Source organism: Hyla sarda, chromosome 4 (assembly GCF_029499605.1).
Source record: "Hyla sarda isolate aHylSar1 chromosome 4, aHylSar1.hap1, whole genome shotgun sequence".
In the NCBI taxonomy this organism is placed as follows: Eukaryota; Metazoa; Chordata; class Amphibia; order Anura; family Hylidae; genus Hyla; species Hyla sarda.
The window spans coordinates 386,807,648-386,824,507 of NC_079192.1; positions in this window are offsets into that span (position 1 = coordinate 386,807,648).

Sequence of the window (16,860 nt, forward strand, 5' to 3'; positions counted from 1 at the left end):
TCCATACTTAAGACATTCAGTTTACTTTGCAACCGGAGATCTGGTCTTGGCCTTTTTATCCTTTTAAGTGTCAATCCAGGATTCACCTTGTACAGTAACATAGATCCACTTTGTTTATTGTGAGAATATGTTACTGCAGCTTTGAAGTATTGTGAGAACGTGAGAAGAATGGTGGTTGGAGATCACTATTTTTTTCCACGGTAGCTGCCTCACATAGATACCAAGTTTCAGGAAACACATACAGTCATGGCTGTAAATATTGGCATCCCTTAAATTTTTCGAGAAATGAAGTATTTCTCACTTCAGTAACACATGTTTTGCTATGCACTTGTTTATTCTCTTTTTGTGTATTGGAACTAAATCAAAAAAGGTAGGAAAAAAAGCAAACTGGACATAATGTCACACCAAACTCCAAAAATGAGCTGGACAAAATTATTGGCACCCTTTCAAAATTGTGTAAAAATAAGAATGTTTCAGGCATGTGATGCTCCTTTAAACTCACCTGGGGTAAGTAGTAGGTGTGGGCAATATAAAAATCACACCTGAAAGTAGAAAAAAAGGAGAGAAGTTCACTTAGTATTTGCATTATGTGTGTGTGTGCCACATGGACAACAGAAAAAGGAGAAGAGAACTGTGAGGAATTGAGAACCAAAATTGTTGAAAAATATCAACTGATTTTGGGTTGCACTGTACAGCCCAGTGTCAGAAAGCTGGGTTTGCGTCCGAGATCCTGGGTCTTCCAGCAGGACAATGACCCCAAACATACATCAAAAAGCACCCAGAAATGGATGGTAACAAAGCCCTGGAGAGTTCTGAAGTGGCAGCAATGAGTCCAGATCTAAATTCCATTGAACACCTGTGGAGAGATCTTAAAATTGCTGTTGGGGAAAGGCGCCTTCCAATAAGAGAGACCTGGAGCAGATTTCAAAGGAAGAGTGGTCCAACATTCCGGCTGAGAGGTGCAACCAAATATTAAGTTAAAGGGGTAGTCCAGTGGTGAAAAACTTATCCCCTATCCTAAGGATATGGGATAAGTTTGAGATCGCGGGGGGTCCGAGCGCTGGGGCCCCATGCGATCTCTCTGTATGGGGTCCCGGCTCTCCGGCCAGATAGCGTGTGTCGACACCCCATGAAGCGGCGGCCGACACGCCCCCTCAATACATTGCTGAGGCTCTGCCATAGAGTTGTATTGAGGGGGCGTATCGGCCGCTGATTCGTGCGGAGGTTGGCACGCCCCCTTCCCGCGGGGTTCCGTACAGGAGATCTCGGGGGGCCAAAGCGGTCGGACCCCCCGCGATCTGCAACTTATCCCCTATCATTAGGATAGGGGACAAGTTGTTCACCACTGGACTACTCCTTTAAGGGTGTCAATAATTTTGTCCCACCCATTTTTGGAGTTTGGTGACATTATGTCCAATTTGCTTTTTTTCCTCCTTTTTTGGTTTAGTTCCAATACACACAAAGGGAATAAACATGTGTATAGCAAAACATGTGTTACTGCAATCCTTTTCTATGATAAATACTTCATTTTCTTGAAAAATGTCAAGGGTGCCAACATTTATGGCCATGACTGTATCTCATCCTGGAAAAGCTGGATGAGATATGAAAATTTCAGAAATAGTTCGATGCATGGTGAGACTTAGTTTGCTAAAGATAGTGATAAGACCTCTTATCGGCCATCAATTTTTATTGGGAAAAAAGGCAGGTTAGTATTGGGGAATTTCATCCTCTTCCTGGGCCATTCAAGGTTTTCAGACTAGCCCGAATCAGCACAGGTGCTGAAGACAGCTCATCACGAGTTAAGAAATTATAATAACTTTTGAAGTAGCTGCTGTGGCCTAGAAAATACAATTTATTCAATGCATTTGTAATTACCCTAACAGGGATATTCATCTCATGTGCATGAACATGAGCTGTAAATTCGGCCCTTCTTGTATCTTGGCTCTGACACTCGGCTCATCTTAATCCTTCACAGTTATAGTAATACATATCAGAGGGGTTTTCATAGTCAAAATAACTACAGCACCAGGTAGGCTTAATTACGTTAAAAAATGGTCTTTGATGAGAGTAAAACAATATCTTCCCTTTATTGTTAAACTTTACTCTTTTTAGTGCTGAAATTGTGTGCATGAACTAGAAAAGTTGATGTTAGTCCTTCACTTTAGTCATTTTACCTACAGCAAGCCCTGGCAGCATCAAAACAAATGTGCTGTACAGAACTAGACAAGTAGGCAGCTATGTGTTGTGTTGACGCATGTCTTCCAGGAGAGCATTGGTAGCACAATATGTCCCCTTTTTAGGTAGAAGGGTGCAAAGTAGTCTGTGACTTGACATCCTTGCAGGTCAAACAACTGGCAACAGCAGCACATTTGTGATGTCCCAGCACCAAAGGCTGTCCTGTGGGCTGCGGATCTCCTCGGGCATTTCTGCTGCTCCTATGATGGGCCCCCTGTTCTATTGCTTACTGTGTTCATGCACTGTGCTGTATTTACTGTATTCTTGTATTATTTGTGTACTGTACCTTTAGGAAGGAGATGCAGAGTAACCAGGTTACCCTGTCCACCTAATGAAAACCCCCATATTGCCCTGTATATAGTGCAGGGGGAGAGGAGTTGCACCAGAGTCATTCTAGTCACTGCTGTGAACAGAGTTCCATGTCAGCTGCAGTGTGGCAAAAAAGTGGGAAGTGATCCAGAGGGAAGCCTGTAGAAAAACTCCTAATCAAGTCAGCCCTACAATTCTGCAAGTGTTCCCCCATCCAGTTGTATGTGAGTTATACCCTGGTGGTGTCAGTGAAATTGGACCTTAGCAGAACCCTAGTCAGCGTGGGATATCTCATAATCTCAAAGTCTCAAGTTTATCTAATTCAAGTAGGTGAAAAGCACCATACATCCCAGCAAGGCAACAGGGCTCCCAAGCATCCCTTCTACTCTGCTCAGTACTGTGAGTGTTGTACCATCTACTCCTGCCTCAGTAAAAGACAGTTAATCTTTAACCTGGTATCAGTGTGTTTATTGCACCGTGCCTGGCCCAGGAGAAGTTGTCTCATCTCGGACCGTGTATAGGGTAATGGTGCCCTGGCATCACGAATTGACAAGTATACCTTGCGCCCTCTTGTCACCACACATTTAGCTAAAAAATATGAATCCTTTATTTACAAGTATATGTAACATTTTAACCACCAAGACACATTCCTCAAGCCCATGTCTTCATCTATGGCAATGCCTACTCTCTAGTTAATGTGGACATTGATATGGCTAAAGAATTAGCTCCACAACCTAGCAATGACTCTGAGGGATGCAAGTTGTCTCTTTCCACCATTGACTACAGCAAGGGCATGAAGAAGTGGACAAGTCTTTACAAAACTCCTCGATGTACTGTATGTGCCTGTGTGTTCTTTTGTTTCTCCATTTTGCCAGCAGTATCTATAATACACGTGATGTCTACATAGTAAATTGAAGTGAATATATTTTCAGCACGGTTTATAATGGCATAGAAGAAGCAGAAAAGAAATAAGTTGCAAGGAAAATCACTAAGAACTTTAATCTGTTTTCAATCTACACAAGGAATATATTGAAGTCTGACATACGGGACTTGGCAATCTGTAGCCGCTAGTGAGTGGATCTGCTCGGAGCACCAGCTGCCTATCACCGTCTTATAAAGAGAAGGATAGAATCTGAAGGAGATAAAGGAGAAAGTACATTACGGACTACTCTCCCCCCGAAGTTAAGAAAATCCAATTTCACTCGCAGTCAAGTGTGCGCGGAGATGGCCTGAGAAGTGATGGAATATGGAGTGAGATCTCAAAGCGCAGAGGAGAAAAATAACTACCAGCAGAAGGGAGATTTAGACAGCCCGATGCCTGAGAGCCCATGGTTCCTGTGTATTACATTATAGATATACTGTATATTCTGGCCTTATGAATGGCCAATATGTTTGACACAGTGTTTGCTGTGCAAATTCTGTAATTTCATTGAATGGTCAATATGGATGAAGAATAAAATAATTTAAAACTCACGTTGCTACCCATTCTGGTTTCTGATAATGGAAGAACCATAATTACATGTAAAAAATTAAAATAAAAAAAATTATATATATACACATAGTATTTATTAATTTATTTTTTCAGGGGGGACTAACTTACAAAAATAGCTTATTTTGCTCACATGGTCTGTCAGTAACTTCTAGGGGATGACTTAGTGGGTTGGTATGTCGAGGATAGTAGTCACTGATATGTTACATGGCTTGAGTAGTGTAACTCTGAGTCCCTCTGTGAACCCGCAATGTCCTTTTTCCAAAGCCCAGGGGAAAAAAATCTCTGTAGCCAGGGTTTCAGTGAACAATAGTAAACTTTATTTTATTCCTGAAGCAGATAAATACAATAAAAATACTATGGAATATTGGTACAGAAACACTAGTTTGGTTTCAGTAGAAGCAGTATTTAGTCACTGTCCCTTTAAGATGGTGTTTTCTTTTTTCTTTTTTTTAACAAAAAGCCTCAAATCCTGCAAAACAGTTTACTCATCTTTACATAAGGAGCAAACACGAAGGTTTCTGAAATCCTAGCCTCTAACTAGATTCTGTAGAACTACAAGTCACAGAATGCAGCACCAGTTTCTTATCCATCATTTCATAACAGAAGATACACCAAAATATCGCTGTGTAATGAAAACTATCAGTGCGAATGGGATTTCAGGGGAACAAATGTTAAAAATGAATTTGTTATGAAGCAACGTATTGGCAGTAGTGTGCGCTGGTTACTGGATAGCCGTCATTAATAATTGATCGCATTTCTTAATGCATTTGCTAAATAGCCGAGTTTGACTGAATCAAATCAATGATGTGACTGCGCTTGTATGACATGGCTTAAATCATCCAAAGGGATCGCTGTTTTGGGGCAAGCAGTGATAACGTGTTTTAGAGACCATATCAGTGGCTAAAGACATCATATGTATTTTCCTTCTAACCCTTCCATCATTACAAGTCAACCTGCTTGGTCAGGACTAGGCTTCAGCGGCCTGGGCTAAAGGTGTAAGATTTCTTAGGGTGTTACAAGGGCGTGACCTCATGTACTGCCCTATTACAAGGGACAATTATTGACAGTCAGTCAAAATTGCCCCATGTAATAGACCGAGCGATCAGCCAGTGTACACCGATAGGCTTGTACATCAGTTGATGGAGACCTAAAAATCAATGTTAGTTGCTTTACATCTCCTCATGTAAACAGGGAATGTGCAGATGACAATAATGCAAGTGAAGGGTCGCACGGTAACTGTGCATCAATCTGCCAGATCCACACTCATATATAGGTTAAAGAAGAGATAGATTCAGGAGTGAATCTGCTGTCTGGACCAACATGCCTATATTACCCCATATAATAGCCCCAGAGATCAGCTGACAAACTAGCAAACACTTCTTTGTCAGCTGATCGCATCATTTCTACAGGTCTAAAAATCATTGCTAGTCAGCTTGAGATTGTAAACAGGATGCCAAATCTATCTATATTATCTATCTCTATATCTATCTATCTATCTATCATCTCATATATATCCATCCATCTCTATATCTATCTATCTATCTATCATCTCATATCTATCCATCCATCTCTATATCTATCTATCTATCTATCTATCTATCTATTTCATATCTATCTATCTATTTATCTATCTCATATCTATCTATCTATCTATCTCATATCTATCTATCTAATATCTATCAATCTCATATCTATCTATCTATCTATCTATCTCATATCTATCTCATATCTATCAATCTATCTATCTAATATCTATCAATCTATCTAATATCTATCTATCTCATATCTATTTCATATCTATCTATCTATCTCATATCTATCTATCTATCTCATATCTATCTATCTATCTCATATCTATTTATCTATCTATTTCATATCTATCTATCTATCTATCTCATATCAATCTATCTCATATCTATCTATCTATCTAATATTTATCAATCTCATATCTATCTATCTATCTAATATTTATCAATCTCATATCTATCTATCTATCTATCTATATCTCATATCTATCTATCTCATATCTATCAATCTCATATCTATCTATCTATCTAATATCTATCTCATATCTATCTATCTCATATCTATCTATCTATCTCATATCTATCTATCTTATATCTATCTTATATCTATCTATATATCTATCTATCTATCTCTATCTATCTATGTATCTACCTTATATCTATCTATATATCTATCTAATATCTATTTATCTCTTATCTATCTATCTATCTATCTATCATCTCACATCTATCTATCTATCTCTCTCATATCTATCTCATATCTATCTATCTCATATTTATCTGTCTATCTAGAAACTAGTATATGCAGCACTATCCAAATAAATATGTAGGTGGTGCCAGCGTCCAAAAAACCTGATTTGGGTTTCTCCAGACAATTATCCAACAAGAGACGCAGCACTTCAAATTCAGCAAACGTGTATTTATTCCTTCATATCAAGTCCAGCAAGCAATGTTTCTGCTCTCTATGGAGCCATTTTCAAGCTATCTATCTATCTATCTATCTATCTATCTATCTATCTAGACAAAGAATAAGTCAGCCAGCACTTTAGTTGATACCAAACTATTATATGGACCTGGCCTACAGGTGCACGCTACTAGGCTAGATATACAGCAACAGAAGAATGCAGCAGCACACTGCCAGCACAAGGATATAGGTGAAACATGAACATGCAGATAAAACATGGAGAGCTATACAGCTATGGTGTAATAGATGCAAATGTGAAACTATGAAATAGTGAGGCACTTAGCTCGCAAATTTGTCTCCGCCGGCGGTCAAATAGCTTGGACCGTCCCACCGCGATAAGGTAGCCTCCTGGGACGGACCCTACACTGTGAATATGCCTCTGTGTGAACAGTTCAGTAAGCATGGCAGGGTCTGGAACATCCAAGCCACCTTATATACACACCTGATAGAGGTGGGTGGGGTGCAAGGCCAACATGGAGGTAGCCACTCCCCCGTATGTGCAATACAGACAAAGAATAAGTCAGCCAGCACTTTAGTTGATACCAAACTATTACATGGACCTGGCCTACAGGTGCACGCTCCAAGCTATTTGACCGCCGGCGGAGACAAATTTGCGAGCTAAGTGCCTCACTATTTCATAGTTTCACATTTGCATCTATTACACCATAGCTGTATAGCTCTCCATGTTTTAACTGCATATTCATGTTGCACCTATATCCTTGTGCTGGCAGTGTGCTGCTGCATTCTTCTGTTGCTATCTATCTATCTATCTATCTCATATCTATCTATCTATCAATCTATCTATCCAGGGGCGGACTGACACGTCGGGCACTAGGACAGTGCCCTAGAACCCGGCTCCCTATAGGGGCCCACTGCTGCCAGCTTCTTTTTTTCTTCTTCTTCTTCTTTTTTTTATTGGTTTATCAAAAACTCCTCCTGCAACTCTGGTTTTGGGTCAACTGCAGAACCATAGGCTGGATATGGAAATGCTGGGAGTTGTAGCAAGTTAGTAAATAATTGCAACTTCCAGCATTTCCCGACAAATTACAGCAAATAAAATAAAGTATAAAATATGTCAGGGAAACTTGAAAAACAGAGCACGCCACCAATAACCCTGATCAATACTGTGCTGTAGCACAGCATTGTTCAGTGTTTTACAATCAAAAGACTCCATATATAAGTCCCTATGGTGACTCCAAAAAGTGAATAAAATATTATAAAATACCTTAATAAATGTCAATAAGCCCCTTTCCTAATGTAAGTTTATATCACCCCCCAGTTCACATTTTTTAAATAAAAATAATGTAAACAAAAATAAACATAGGTCGAGCTTGAAAATGGTGACGGGAGGTCGCGGAAACGTTGCTTCTTTGACACTGGGATGATGCAATAAATTTTCACCTTTTTTCACCAATTTTTGTGTGCTGCTGGAGTCTGGTATTTGTATTACAAGTGTGGACCCCTCACCAAGGTCTTTATTCAGCGTGCACCATTTACTACTTTTTTCAGTTGTGCTGCTCTCTTGGGATTTTTTTTTTATCTATCTATCTATCTATCTATCTATCTAGCATTTTAATTTTTTCCTCATCACCTTCTACAAATCATAACGCTTTCAATTTTGCACCTAAAATTTCATATTATGGCTTATTTTTTGCTCCACCAATTCTACTTTGCAGTGACATCAGTCATTTTACCAAAAAAATCCACGGCGAAATGGGAAAAAAAAATTTTTGTGCAATAAAATTGAAGAAAAAAAAACATTTTGTAATTTTGGGGGCTTCCGTTTCTACGCAGTGCATTTTTGGGTAGAAATGACACCTTATCTTTGTTCTGTAGTTCCATACGATTAAAATGATACCCTACTTATATAGGTTTGATTTTGTATTACTTAACACAAAAAATCATAACTACATGCAGGAAAATATATATGTAAAAAATTGTCATCTCCTGACCCCTATAACTTTTTATTTTTCTGTGTACGGGTCGGTATGGGGCTAATTTTTTGCGCTGTGATCTGAAGTTTTTAACGGTACCATTTTTGTATTGATCTGACTTTTTAATCACTTTTTATAAATTTTTTCATGATATAAAAAGTGGACTCTGGAATGTTTTTGCGCGTACGCCATTGACCGTGCGGTTTAATTAACAATATATTTTTATCATTCGGACATTTCCGCACTTGGGGATACCTTATATGTTTATTTTTATTAACACATTTTTTTTTTTTTTTTTTTAATGGGAAAAGGGGGGTGATTCCAACTTTTATTAGGGAAGGGGTTAAATGACCTTTATTAACTTTTTTTTCACTTTTTTTTTTTTGCAGTGTTATAGCTCCCATAGGGGGCTACAGCACTGCACACACTGATCTTTTACACTGATCCCTGCAAAGCCATAGCGTTGCATTGATCAGTGTTATAGGCGGTTGATTGCACAAGCCTGGATCTCAGGCTTGGAGCAATAAATTGCCGATCAGACGTGACGGAGGCAGGTAAGGGGACCTCCGCTCGCGTCCTAGCTGTTCGGGACATTGCGATTTTATCGCGATGGTCCCGATCAGCACGACTGACCTGCCGGGAAGCTTTCACTTTGATCGCCATGTCTAAAGGGTTAATAGCGTGCGGCACAACGATCGGTGCCACACGCTATTAGCCCACGGTCCCGGCTATCATTAGCCACTGGAACCAGATGCTGGGCATACAGGTACGCCCTGCATCATTAGGAGGTTAGGAATAAATGTTTGTCGTGAGATGAGTTATGTACTACTTGGGATTCAAAGGCCTTAGGTTGAGGATGTGTGTCACGATGCCGGCTGGCAGGTAGTGGATCCTCTGTGCCAGAGAGGGATGGCGAGGACCGCGCTAGTGGACCGGTTCTAAGCCACTACAGGTTTTCACCAGAGCCCGCCGCAAAGCGGGATGGTCTTGCTGCGGCGGTAGTGACCAGGTCGTATCCACTAGCAACGGCTCACCTCTCTGACTGCTGAAGATAGGCGAGGTACAAGGGAGTAGGCAGAAGCAAAGTCGGACGTAGCAGAAGGTCGGGGGCAGGCGGCAAGGTTCGTAGTCAGGGGAGATAGCAGAAGTTCTGGTACACAGGCTATAAACACACAAAACGCTTTCACTAGGCACAAGGGCAACAAGATCCGGCAAGGGAGTGCAAGGGAGGAGACCAGATATAGCCAGGGAGCAGGTGGGAGCTAATTAAGCTAATTGGGCCAGGCACCAATCATTGGTGCACTGGCCCTTTAAGTCTCAGGGAGCTGGCGCGCGCGCGCCCTAGAGAGCGGAGCCGCGCGCGCCAGCACATGACAGCAGGGGACGGGAACGGGTAAGTGACCTGGAATGCGATTCGCGAGCGGGTGCGTCCCGCTGTGCGAATCGCATCCCCAACGGCCATGACAGAGCAGCGCTCCCGGTCAGCGGGACTGACCGGGGAGCTGCAGGGAGAAAGACGCCGTGAGCGCTCCGGGGAGGAGCGGGGGCCCGGAGCGCTAGGCGTAACAATGTGCTTGATATAAAAGGTGAAGGGTATATGTTAAAACATTCAACATTGCTTTTAGAATCTACCTGATGCCACTTATCAAAAGATGGAAAATATCAATAAAATTGTTGTTTTAGCAGCAGTTTTATCTCACCTGCAGTAACTGCTGAAAGGAGTACTCCAGCCAATTTTTTGTATTTATTATATATGACTGGACTGACACCTTTAAAATAATAAACGTGAACTTACCTTACCAGTCCCCAGTCCTCCGGCCCCGTTCTTCTTTTGGGTGTCTGGGCCTGTTACATGACACTGCTGTGGTGAGGGTGTTGGAAGGGTAGATGTTGTTAACCCTTAGGGCAGATGGCATTAACCCTTTGTGTTCGTGACGCCATAAGTTGTGGTGATGGGTATTGGAAGGGAAGATGCTATTAACCCTTAGGGCAGATGGCATTAACCCTTTGTGTTCGTTATGCCAGGGCGTGGTTTATCTAATTCACCACCTGAGGTATAGCCAATGATTCCTGGGCCAGGCGCGGGGCAAATAATCACTTTGATGCAAGGTTACGGAACAACGGCTTTTTACTGAGGCAGACAAGGTGTTACAGCCTATACAGTTCAGTTCAGTTCTGGGGAGGTGCAGGGTGAACCTCAGGAGACTTATCGGCTTGCTGGTACTTATGGTTGCTATTGACTTGACTTATGCAGCCACGCTTATTAACAGACTTGACTTGGACTGACTTTACTTGGACTGGACTTGACTAGAATTCCCACTGACTTAGGTTCTTCCTTGCAGCTTTGACTTTCACTACAGATGCTTGGGTTAAGTAGAGCGTGCTGGCTGGATTAGGCCTCAGTCCTCCTTCTGGATCACACAGACTCCTCAGTTCCTCACTAAAGCTGTACCTCAGCTACAACTGACTAGGCTAGCTTCTACCAGCTAGGTCTGGTAGCAATTTAGAGATCCCAATGGCCAGATAAGTTACCTGGTTCACCTTGCATGCCTCCCCTTGGTAACATAGGCCTTAGCAACAATGATTTAAAGGCACAATAACATATTAATACACTACATAACATTACATTAACCCATACACAACTTGACATGGTGGAGTTCTGAGGAGTGTGGGGCCAGGGGACATTGACTGAGTCCGCCTGATAGGACTGACAGGGGTACAGAATGGCACATTCTGTACTGGGCCACCTCACTGCCACTCAGCCTATTACCAGCCGGCGATAAGCTGACCCGCAGTGTGATATGCCAGGAAGAAGCACGGGCCGGAGGATGGGAGACTGATATCGGCAGCCCCAGGGGAGCGGCGGAAGGCAAGTTAAAGTTGATTATTTTAATGTGACAGATCAGGCATTAAGGATAGATACATAAAAAATTGGCTGGAGTACAACTTTAATTTCTTTTTTTTGTATTTTGTTGGATAAAGCTGCTACTTTCTGCATAAATATACTATAAACCAGTGGTCTCTAAACTGTGGACCTTCAGATGTTGCAAGATGTTGGCTGTCCAGGCATGCTGGGAGTTGTAGTTTTGCAGCATCTGGAGGTCCACAGTTTGGAAACCACTGCTCTATACTCTTCAAAGCGATTTCGATATTCTCACTCTGGTATACAGTGCTGTGTTGAAGGGGCGTAACTATAGAGGGTGCAGAGGTAGCAGTCGCATCAGGGCCCTGGTGCAGGGGGCCAAAAGGCACCGCAGTGGAGACGATTTTACAGATTTTGTATTTGGGCCCTGAAGCTACAAGTTAAGCCTTGGCTGTGTTGTATACGTGGGTTCCCCTGTATGATGAATGAAACCATATATTGAAGACATCAGGGAATCCCACCAACCTGGGATGTGCACACACAGACTCAAAAGGGGGCTTGAGCCCCTGCCCTTTTAATGCACCTGCCCAGTAATGCCCTTACTGATTGCGACTTCCGTGGGGTGATGTGAGTTCCATTAAGCTGACATGACGGAGGTCTCTTACCTCAGAAATTGTCTTAAAGGGGATATCCAGGAAAAAAACAACTTTTATATATATATATATATATATATATATATATATATATATATATATATACAGTACAGACCAAAAGTTTGGACACACCTTCTCATTCAGAGTTTTCTCTATTCTCATGAAAATTGTAGATTCACACTGAAGGCATCAAAACTATGAATTAACACATGTGGAATTATATACATAACAAAAAAGTGTGAAACAACTGAAAATATGTCATATTCTAGGTTCTTCAAAGTAGCCACCTTTTGCTTTGATTACTGCTTTGCACACTCTTGGCATTCTCTTGTTGAGATTCAAGAGGTAGTCACCTGAAATGGTTTTCACTTCACAGGTGTGCTGGTGTGGAGGAGGAGGTGTGATGGTGTGGGGGGGCTTTGCTGGTGACACTGTTGGGGATTTATTCAAAATTGAAGGCATACTGAACCAGCATGTCTACCACAGCATCTTGCAGCGGCATGCTATTCCATCCGGTTTGCGTTTAGTTGGACCATCATTTATTTTTCAACAGGACAGTGACCCCAAACACACCTCCAGGCTGTATAAGGGCTATTTGACCAAGAAGGAGAGTGATGGGGTGCTGCGTCAGATGACCTGGCCTCCACAGTCACCGGACCTGAACCCAATCGAGATGGTTTGGGGTGAGCTGGACCACAGAGTGAAGGCAAAAGGGCCAACAAGTGCTAAGCATCTCTGGGAACTCCTTCAAGACTGTTGGAAGACCATTTCAGGTGACTACCTCTTGAAGCTCATCAAGAGAATGCCAAGAGTGTGCAAAGCAGTAATCAAAGCAAAAGGTGGCTACTTTGAAGAGCCTAGAATATGACATATTTTCAGTTGTTTCACACTTTTTTGTTATGTATATAATTCCACATGTGTTAATTCATAGTTTTGATGCCTACAGCGTGAATCTACAATTTTCATAGACATGAAAATAAAGAAAACTCTGATTGAGAAGGAGTGTCCAAACTTTTGGTCTGTACTGTGTGTATATATATATATATATATATATATATATATAATATATATCAAGTGGCTCCAGAAAGTTAAACAGATTTGTAAATTACTTCTATTTAAAAATCTCAGGAACTGTCCAGATTAGAAGCAAATCCCCATAGCAAACCTCTTCTAGTCTGTGCAGTTCCTGAGACAAGCAGAGATGTCAGCAGAGAGCACTGTTGCCAGACAGAAAAGAACAACTCTGCTTAAGCAGCTGATAATTATTGGAAGGATTAATATTTTTTAATAGAAGTAATTTACAAATCTGTTTAACTTTCTGGAGATAGTTGATATATAAAAACATTTTTTTGCCTGGAATACCCCTTTAACATATGTAAGGTTTTTACAAACATTTTTTAATTAGAAGTGCAATTTTTCTACTTGAGCCCCTGCCGCCTAAAATGGCTGTGCACGTCCCTGCCACTGACATATGGTTTCGATTTATCAAAACCTGTGCAAAGGAAAAGTTGCCCAGTTGCCCATAGCAACCAATCAGATTGCTTCTTTCATTTTGCAGAGGCCTTGCTAAAAATGAAAGTAGTGAACTGATTGGTTGCTATGGGCAACTAGGCAACTTTGCTTCTGCACATGTTTTGATAAATCTCCCCCACAGTGAGACTATAGCCACAGTGCCAGCTCTAGTGCCCACAGTAATGCCAGTTACAGTGCCCCCAAATCCAGTCACCGTGCCCCTATTACTAGCTATGGTGCTGCCAATTAGAAATAAAGAGACCCAAGTGCTTGCCACAATACCCTACAAAATAGACGCCCTTCCTCCATGCCAGATACCCTATTATATGATGCAGCAGCCACTGACGCTTTGATGTATAGACTCAACAGAAGGCTGCATTCACACCCTGTTTTTGCAATACAGTTCCCGTATCAGGTTTTTGATGAAAAACGGATTCCTCAAAACCTGACTAAACTGTATTAAAACATGTGTACAAATTTCAAACCGTATACAGTTAAAAAACCATATGTGGTTTGAAAAATGATGTCCGGTTGCATCTGTTTTTTAAGAAAAAAGCAAATACATTTTTAACTTTTCACTCCATTTTGAATAAAGTTTCCCTTGTTTGATTGAAATTCCAAGAACCATATGAAGAAAACCGGATGGAACTGTACGCACATACAGTTCTCTACAGTTCCTATTGACTCCTATGTTAAAAAAAAACAAAAAAAAACGTATACGGTTTAATACAGTTTTTCACCCGGACCAAAAACTGTGGAAGACTACGGTTTGGGTACGGGAAAAAAAACCTGACAAAACCATACAGGATGCAAAATGGACACAACCTGATGCATCTTTTGGCATACGGTCTTCAATACGGTTCCATACGGTTTTCCCGTTGGCTGTCCGGGCATGCTGGGAGTTGTAGTTTTGCAACATCTGGAGGTCAACATTATGGAGACCACTGCTCTTCACCCTTTCAAGCGATTTCCATGTTCTCATAGGGCGCAGTTCTCCGGTTTTACATGACTTGAACATCGTAAAAAGGGAACTCTTGGGAAGATATAACAAACCTAATGCAAGTATTTAGGCTCGTTAAGGACATATTTAAGAGTGCCAATCACCAGGAAACAATGATCAAAACCATCCATAGGTGGTACTTCACCCCCCATAGACTGAGCTTAATTGATGCTTCTCACTCACCTCTATGTTGGAGGGGGTGTGGTCACAGGGGTACCTTATTGCACACCCTTTGGGACTGTCCACTCATCCAGGTAAGGCTGGGTCCACACTACGTTTTGTCCCATACGGGAGCGCATACGGCAGGAGGGAGCTAAAACCTCGCGCTCCCGACCGGAGTGAAACGTTCGGTCCGGTCGGCTCATTTTTGCGCCGTATGCGCTTTTACAACCGGACCTAAAACCGTGGTCAACCACGGTTTTAGGTCCGGTTGTAAAAGCGCATACGGCGCAAAAATGAGCCGACCGGACAGAACGTTTCACTCCGGTCGGCTCATTGAAGTGAATGACATACGGGAGCGCATACGGTTACATACGGGAGCGCGAGGTTTTAGCTCCCTCCTGCCGTATGCGCTCCCGTATGGGACAAAACATAGTGTGGACCCAGCCTAACCTGGAAGGGCGTTGCATTAACTCTCTCACGCTTGCTCAACAGGACTCTCCCACTAACCACTGCCTTAGCATTGCTTCTTCTTGACTTAGCTAATTTTCCCTATGAAGCTCAGACGGTGGTGGCCCACATATACTCATGACTACCAAGCTATGTATTACTAGACACTGGAGATCGCCATCGGCCCCCTCTCTCTCGGAAATTTTGTCATATGTCAACCCATCCTGTGACTATGAAAGGGTGTTTGCCATGTCTAACCAAAGGGAGCTCCAGTTTCGGAAACGATGGGAAATGTGGACTAGTAGTGTCCACTATGTCTCTTTAGATCCCATCTCCCACTGACCGTCTTTGTCTCTTGATCCCCGCTCGCTCCCTTTCCTTTTCTTGACACCTTTTTTCTCTCCTTTTCTAGTACTCCAGATGACTCTTTTCCACTTCCTCTTCTTCTCTCTGTGAGTGGATGCTAATTATCCAAGTTGCACCCTCGTTCTTTTGACCGTATCCATCAGTTTGTTACTGTTCTTCCACTTTCTTTGTGCCTATCTCAGAGGAATGCTGCGACGACGATCATTGTTGGTTGTTTACTGTTTAATTGTACTTACTTTACCTTTACACCCCTGCGTGGGTTTATCGACCCCTTGCGTTGGGTCCGCTTTCTTACTTACTGTTTGTATATTAAAAAAATTCAATAAAACTCTGAAAATGAAAAAAAAAAAAACACAAACCTAATGCAGTCACTCCCATTATGCCCCGACAACTGCAGCCATCAGGGGATGACGAGTGTTGTAGTTTTGCTGCAGCCACATGTCGGGGAACACTACTGTAAAATTTGATGGTGACGGCATCTGCCCCATTTCCACTTTGCTACCATTCTGCGTTGCGATCACCAGACGACATCATTCAGATGTGATGACGGTTGTATAGATACGAGTGCCAGAAATAACACAACCTGTGTTTCCAACGTGAATAAAAAAGAAGAGCAGGATGAAAAAAAAAAATTGTATTGAAAATAAACATAAATCAATGGCGATGCCATGGGCACGGCTGGATTTGCCTATATGGTAAACATAACCCAGATTTATGTACAGTTCAATGCTTGGCTTCTGATAGTCATGTCTTTGGTCTGGTACTATTATTTGTTTAATAGACAAAGCAATGTACTGTTTATACAACAGGAATAAAACCGGTTTAACAAGCTCCTCGCTCGGAGGCTAAAATCATTGGACGTCTTCCAAAATTGAGCATTTTATGTGTAATAAAGATCAACGAAATCCAAAACTGAAAACTTCCCTGTACTCCTTGAATCCTCCCTTGTAGTATATTGTATGTGAATGCGTGCAGTCTCTTTTATACTTGTTTTATTCTTCACGTCTGTCTTTTTTGGTCAGGGAGAGAGACGTCTCTTTGCTGACAATTTTCTGTAGTATTAGCTTTAGTGTTCTTTTTTTTTTTCTTATTGACTCTTTTCTTCCAAATCACCTTTCTCAGGTCTTTCTGGCAGACACAGAGAAACCTCTCACCCTTATTGTTAGGTATCGCCATGCTTTATTGACCTGTCAGCAGGACAACATTGGTGTAAATAAGCCCATGGCTAGATAGGGGTAGTCATCAGTATTCTGGCATACTTTTTTTTTTTTTTTGTCTCCATAATCCTTTACAGTGCCAAGATATAAGCCTTTTAACCCCTTAAAGACGCAGCCCATTTGGGCCTTAACCCCTTAAGGACTCAGGGTTTTTCAGTTTTTGCACTTTCGTTTTTTCCT